Raw genomic sequence first — 9,701 nt, forward strand, 5'->3', positions numbered from 1 at the left:
ATTAATACTACATCATACAGATAAACTCAATGCATTCACATTACAACACTGGGGTTACATCAACTGATTACAACTAATACTACACCATACAGATAAACTCCATGCATTCACATTACAACACTGGGGTTACATCAACTGATTACAACTAAAACTACTCCATACAGATAAACTCAATGCATTCACATTACAACACTGGGGTTACATCAACTGATTACAATTAATACTTCACCATACAGATAAACTCAATGCATTCACATTACAACACTGGGGTTACATCAACTGATTACAATTAATACTACACCATACAGATAAACTCAATGCATTCACTAACAACACTGGGGTTACATCAACGGATTACAATTAATACTACACCATACAGATAAACTCAATGCATTCACATTACAACACTTGGGTTACATCAACTGATTACAATAAATACTACACCATACAGTTAAATTCAATGCATTCACATTACAACACTGGGGTTACATCAACTGATTACAATTAATACTACACCATACAGATAAACTCAATGCATTCACTAACAACACTGGGGTTACATCAACTGATTACAATTTTATAAAATACTACACCATACAGATAAACTCAATGCATTCACTAACAACACTTGGGTTACATCAACTGATTACAATTAATACTTCACCATACAGATAAACTCAATGCATTCACATTACAACACTGGGGTTACATCAACTGATTACAATTAATACTACACCATACAGATAAACTCAATGCATTCACATTACAACACTTGGGTTACATCAACTGATTACAATAAATACTACACCATACAGTTAAATTCAATGCATTCACATTTCAACACTGGGGTTACATCAACTGATTACAATTAATACTACACCATACAAATAAACTCAATGCATTCACTAACAACACTGGGGTTACATCAACTGATTACAATTAATACTATACCATACAGATAAACTCAATGCATTCACATTACAACACTGGGGTTACATAAACTAATTACGAGTAATACTACACCATACAGATAAACTCAATGCATTTTCTAACAACTCTGGGGTTACATAAACTGATTACAATTAATACTACACCATACAGTTAAACTCCATGCATTCACATTACAACACTGGGGTTACATCAACTGATTACAACTAAAACTACTCCATACAGATAAACTCAATGCATTCACATTACAACACTGGGGTTACATAAACTAATTACAATTAATACTACACCATACAGATAAACTCAATGCATTCACTAACAACACTGGGGTTACATCAACTGATTACAATTAATACTACACCATACAGATAAACTCAATGCATTCACATTACAACACTGGGGTTATATAAACTGATTACAATTAATACTACACCATACAGATAAACTCAATGCTTTCATATTACAACACTGGGGTTACATAAACTGATTACAATTAATACTTCACCATCCAGATAAACTCAATGCATTCACTAACAACACTGGGGTTACATCAACTGATTACAATTAATACTACACCATACAGATAAACTCAATGCATTCACATTACAACACTGGGGTTATATAAACTGATTACAATTAATACTACACCATACAGATAAACTCAATGCTTTCATATTACAACACTGGGGTTACATAAACTGATTACAATTATTACTACACCATACAGATAAACTCAATGCATTCACTAACAACACTTGGGTTACATCAACTGATTACAATTAATACTACACCATACAGATAAACTCAATACATTCACATTACAACACTGGGGTTACATAAACTGATTACAATTAATATTACACCATACAGATAAACTCAATGCATTCACTAACAACACTGGGGTTACATCAACTGATTACAATTAATACTACACCATACAGATAAACTCAATGCATTCACATTACAACACTGGGGTTACATCAACTGATTACAATTAATACTACACCAAACAGATAAACTCAATGCATTCACTAACAACACTGGGGTTACATCAACGGATTACAATTAATACTACACCATACAGATAAACTCAATGCATTCACATTACAACACTGGGGTTACATCAACTGATTACAATTAATACTTCACCATACAGATAAACTCAATGCATTCACATTACAACACTGGGGTTACATCAACTGATTACAATTAATACTACACCATACAGATAAACTCAAAGCATTCACTATCAACACTGGGGTTACATCAACTGATTACAATTTTATAAAATACTACACCATACAGATAAACTCAATGCATTCACTAACAACACTTGGGTTACATCAACTGATTACAATTAATACTACACCATACAGATAAACTCAATGCATTCACTAACAACACTGGGGTTACATCAACGGATTACAATTAATACTACACCATACAGATAAACTCAATGCATTCACATTACAACACTAGGGTTACATCAACTGATTACAATTAATACTTCACCATACAGATAAACTCAATGCATTCACTAACAACACTGGGGTTACATCAACTGATTAAAACTAATACTACACCATACAGATAAACTCAATGCATTCACATTACAACACTGGGGTTACATCAACTGATTACAATTAATACTTCACCATACAGATAAACTCAATGCATTCACATTACAACACTGGGGTTACATCAACTGATTACAATTAATACTACACCATACAGATAAACTCAATGCATTCACTAACAACACTGGGGTTACATAAACTGATTACAATTAATACTACACCATACAGATAAACTCAATGCATTCACATTACAACACTGGGGATGCATAAACTGATTACAATTAATACTTCACCATACAGATAAACTCAATGCATTCACTAACAACACTGGGGTTACATCAACTGATTACAATTAATACTTCACCATACAGATAAACTCAATGCATTCACATTACAACACTGGGGATACATAAACTGATTACAATTAATACTACACCATACAGATAAACTCAATGCATTCACATTACAACACTGCGGTTACATCAACTGATTACGATTAATACTACACCATACAGATAAACTCAATGCATTCACTAACAACACTGGGGTTACATCAACTGATTAAAACTAATACTACACCAAACAGATAAACTCAATGCATTCACATTACAACACTGGGGTTACATCAACTGATTACAACTAATACTACACCAAACAGATAAACTCAATGCATTCACATTTCAACACTGGGGTTACATCAACTGATTACAATTAATACTTCACCATACAGATAAACTCAATGCATTCACATTACAACACTGGGGTTACATGAACTGATTACGATTAATACTACACCATACAGATAAACTCAATGCATTCACTAACAACACTGGGGTTACATCAACTGATTACAATTAATACTACACCATACAGATAAACTCAATGCATTCACATTACAACACTTGGGTTACATCAACTGATTACAATTAATACTACACCATACAGATAAACTCAATGCATTCACATTACAACACTGGGGTTACATCAACTGATTACGATTAATACTACACCATACAGATAAACTCAATGCATTCACTAACAACACTGGGGTTACATCAACTGATTACAATTAATACTACACCATACAGATAAACTCAATGCATTCCAATTACAACACTGGGGTTACATCAACTGATTACAATTAATACTATACCATACAGATAAACTCAATGCATTCACATTACAACACTTGGGTTACATCAACTGATTACAATTAATACTACACCATACAGATAAACTCAATGCATTCACATTACAACACTGGGGTTACATCAACTGATTACAATTAATACTTCACCATACAGATAAACTCAATGCATTCACATTACAACACTTGGGTTATATAAACCGATTACAATTAATACTACACCATACAGATAAACTCAATGCATTCACTAACAACACTGGGGTTACATCAACTGATTACAATTAATACTTCACCTAACAGATAAACTCAATGCATTCACATTACAACACTGGGGTTACATAAACTGATTACAATTAATACTTCACCATACAGATAAACTCAATGCATTCACATTACAACACTGGGGTTACATAAACTGATTACAATTAATACTTCACCATACAGATAAACTCAATGCATTCACATTACAACACTGGGGTTACATAAACTGATTACAATTAATACTTCACCATACAGATAAACTCAATGCATTCACTAACAACACTGGGGTTACATCAACTGATTACAATTAATACTACACCATACAGATAAACTCAATGCTTTCACATTACAACACTGGGGTTACATAAACTGATTACAATTAATACTACACCATACAGATAAACTCAATGCATTCACTAACAACACTGGGGTTACATAAACTGATTACAATTAATACTACACCATACAGATAAACTCAATGCATTCGCATTACAACACTGGGGTTACATCAACGGATTACAATTAATACTACACCATACAGATAAACTCAATGCTTTCACATTACAACACTGGGGTTACATAAACTGATTACAATTAATACTACACCATACAGATAAACTCAATGCATTCACTAACAACACTGGGGTTACATAAACTGATTACAATTAATACTACACCATACAGATAAACTCAATGCATTCACTTTACAACACTGGGGTTACATCAACTGATTACAATTAATACTACACCATACAGATAAACTCAATACATTCACATTACAACACTGGGGTTACATTAACTGATTACAATTAATACTTCACCATACAGATAAACTCAATGCATTCACATTACAACACTTGGGTTATATAAACTGATTACAATTAATACTACACCATACAGATAAACTCAATGCATTCACATTACAACACTTGGGTTATATAAACTGATTACAATTAATACTACACCATACAGTTAAATTCAATGCTTTCACATTACAACACTGGGGTTACATAAACTGATTACAATTAATACTTCACCATACAGATAAACTCAATGCATTCACTAACAACACTGGGGTTACATCAACTGATTAAAACTAATACTACACCAAACAGATAAACTCAATGCATTCACATTACAACACTGGGGTTACATAAACTGATTACAATTAATACTACACCATACAGATAAACTCAATGCATTCACTAACAACACTGGGGTTACATCAACTGATTAAAACTAATACTACACCAAACAGATAAACTCAATGCATTCACATTACAACACTGGGGTTACATAAACTGATTACAATTAATACTACACCATACAGATAAACTCAATGCATTCACTAACAACACTGGGGTTACATCAACTGATTAAAACTAATACTACACCAAACAGATAAACTCAATGCATTCACATTACAACACTTGGGTTATATAAACTGATTACAATTAATACTACACCATACAGTTAAATTCAATGCTTTCACATTACAACACTGGGGTTACATTAACTGATTACAATTAATACTACACCATACAGATAAACTCAATGCATTCACTAACAACACTGGGGTTACATCAACTGATTAAAACTAATACTACACCAAACAGATAAACTCAATGCATTCACATTACAACACTTGGGTTACATCAACTGATTACAACTAAAACTACTCCATACAGATAAACTCAATGCATTCACAAACAACACTGGGGTTACATCAACTGATTACAATTAATACTTCACCATACAGATAAACTCAATGCATTCACTAACAACACTGGGGTTACATCAACTGATTACAATTAATACTACACCATACAGATAAACTCAATGCATTCACATTACAACACTGGGGATACATAAACTGATTACAATTAATACTTCACCATACAGATAAACTCAATGCATTCACATTACAACACTGGGGTTACATCAACTGATTACAATTAATACTACACCATACAGATAAACTCAATGCATTCACTAACAACACTGGGGTTACATCAACTGATTACAATTAATACTACACCATACAGATAAACTCAATGCATTCACTAACAACACTGGGGTTACATCAACTGATTACAATTAATACTTCACCATACAGATAAACTCAATGCATTCACTAACAACACTGGGGTTACATCAACTGATTACGATTAATACTACACCATACAGATAAACTCAATGCATTCACTAACAACACTGGGGTTACATCAACTGATTACAATTAATACTTCACCATACAGATAAACTCAATGCATTCACTAACAACACTGGGGTTACATCAACTGATTACGATTAATACTACACCATGCAGATAAACTCAATGCATTCACATTACAACACTGGGGATACATCAACTGATTATAATTAATACTACACCATACAGATAAACTCAATGCATTCACTAACAACACTGGGGTTACATAAACTGATTATAATTAATACTACACCATACATATAAACTCAATGCATTCACATTACAACACTGGGGTTACATCAACTGATTACAATTAATACTACACCATACAGATAAACTCAATGCATTCATATTACAACACTGGGGTTACATCAACTGATTACAATTAATACTTCACCATACAGATAAACTCAATGCATTCACATTACAACACTGGGGTTACATCAACTGATTACAATTAATACTACACCATACAGATAAACTCAATGCATTCACTAACAACACTGGGGTTACATCAACTGATTACAATTAATACTTCACCATACAGATAAACTCAATGCATTCACATTACAACACTGGGGTTACATCAACTGATTACAATTAATACTACACCATACAGATAAACTCAATGCATTCACTAACAACACTGGGGTTATATAAACTGATTACAATTAATACTACACCATCCAGATAAACTCAATGCATTCACTAACAACACTGGGGTTATATAAACTGATTACAATTAATACTACACCATACAGATAAACTCAATGCATTCACATTACAACACTGGGGTTACATAAACTGATTACAATTAATACTACACCATACAGATAAACTCAATGCATTCACTAACAACACTGGGGTTACATCAACTGATTACAACTAAAACTACTCCATACAGATAAACTCAATGCATTCACTAACAACACTGGGGTTACATAAACTGATTACAATTAATACTTCACCATACAGATAAACTCAATGCATTCACTAACAACACTGGGGTTACATCAACTGATTACAATTAATACTTCACCATCCAGATAAACTCAATGCATTCACATTACAACACTGGGGTTATATAAACTGATTACAATTAATACTACACCATCCAGATAAACTCAATGCATTCACATTACAACACTGGGGTTACATAAACTGATTACAATTAATACTTCACCATCCAGATAAACTCAATGCATTCACATTACAACACTTGGGTTACATAAACTGATTACAATTAATACTTCACCATCCAGATAAACTCAATGCATTCACATTACAACACTGGGGTTACATAAACTGATTACAATTAATACTTCACCATCCAGATAAACTCAATGCATTCACATTACAACACTGGGGTTACATAAACTGATTACAATTAATACTACACCATACAGATAAACTCAATGCATTCACTAACAACACTGGGGTTACATCAACTGATTACAATTAATATTACACCATACAGATAAACTCAATGCATTCACTAACAACACTGGGGTTACATCAACTGATTACAATTAATACTACACCATACAGATAAACTCAATGCATTCACTAACAACACTGGGGTTACATCAACTGATTACAATTAATACTACACCATACAGATAAACTCAATGCATTCACATTACAACACTTGGGTTATATAAACTGATTACAATTAATACTACACCATACAGATAAACTCAATGCATTCACTAACAACACTGGGGTTACATCAACTGATTACAATTAATACTACACCATACAGATAAACTCAATGCATTCACTAACAACACTGGGGTTACATCAACTGATTACAATTAATACTACACCATACAGATAAACTCAATGCATTCACTAACAACACTGGGGTTACATCAACGGATTACAATTAATACTACACCATACAGATAAACTCAATGCATTCACATTACAACACTGGGGATACATAAACTGATTACAATTAATACTTCACCATACAGATAAACTCAATGCATTCACATTACAACACTGGGGATACATCAACTGATTACGATTAATACTACACCATACAGATAAACTCCATGCATTCACATTACAACACTTGGGTTACATCAACTGATTACAATTAATACTACACCATACAGATAAACTCAATGCATTCACATTACAACACTTGGGTTACATCAACTGATTACAATTAATACTTCACCATACAGATAAACTCCATGCATTCACATTACAACACTTGGGTTACATCAACTGATTACAATTAATACTTCACCATACAGATAAACTCAATGCATTCATATTACAACACTGGGGTTACATAAACTGATTACATTTAACACTACACCATACAGATAAACTCAATACATTCACATTACAACACTGGGGTTACATCAACTGATTATAATTAATACTACACCATACATATAAACTCAATGCATTCACATTACAACACTGAGGTTACATAAACTGATTACAATTAATACAACACCATACAGATAAACTCAATGCATTCACATTACAACACTGGGGTTACATCAACTGATTACAATTAATACTACACCATACAGATTTTTAATAAAATTGTACATTTACATCAAACCAAACTGGTGTTTGATAAGCACTTTATATCAGATCACGCTAAACGTCTGCTAAAAAAACTCATTTGAATCGGTGATACGATATTTATAGTCATATCACTGACAACTGGTGATTGTTAAACTAATTGATTCACACAACACCCCACTGATTGACGATTATACCACAAGATTCATTCATATAATAAGCAGCCTGGTGAATCGCATTCAAAGTTTGTACGATCACGGAAAATAATTGAATTAAATTGGATTAAAAAATTACAGACAGTTTACCCTCTCGGTCTAAATGATAATATCATGGGAATTGGTAATATATCTAGAACCAATTCCGTTAACATTTTGGATATTGTTTCTAAAACTGTTCGTAAAAACCGTTCTCACGGTTGTAGAACAAATCGCAATCAAAGAAAATTTCGGGCCAATCATACCAATATTTCGGACCTAATTTCTATTTCAAAAAACAACGGCAGACATTATCTGTTAACAAAACTCTGTTCGTTACCGGTTAATAAGTTAAATAAAATTTTGGAGGATTGCAACACAATTTCATATAGCAGTCCTAAGTATGAAATTGTTCAAATTATTATGGCATATTGTTATTCTAAATTATTTCCCAAAATTGATCGCCCTGAAGATCATAAAAAACATTTTATTAAAATTAAGTATGTCAATAAAGGCTTTGATTTTGTAAATATTGCCGGTATATTTAACGACCATTCTGTTAAAGAACAAATTCCTGGATATTTTGACAATACTGAGCTACCTCTTATTTGTTATATTTATAAGAAATCTACCCGGAAATTTGTGTTTAATTATAGTCAATTGTGTAAAGATGTTAATATCAGTGAAAATACACCTACTTCATGTAATTGCAGTAATTCCGAATATATTTATGGACCCATTTCCCATGTTATAACAGGAGATCTTAACATCGTTCAAGACCGAGAGTTAAAATCATTTCTCAGTAAAGGACCTAA

The sequence above is a fragment of the Mytilus trossulus genome, chromosome 6 (genome assembly GCF_036588685.1).
Source record: "Mytilus trossulus isolate FHL-02 chromosome 6, PNRI_Mtr1.1.1.hap1, whole genome shotgun sequence".
Classification (NCBI taxonomy): Eukaryota; Metazoa; Mollusca; class Bivalvia; order Mytilida; family Mytilidae; genus Mytilus; species Mytilus trossulus.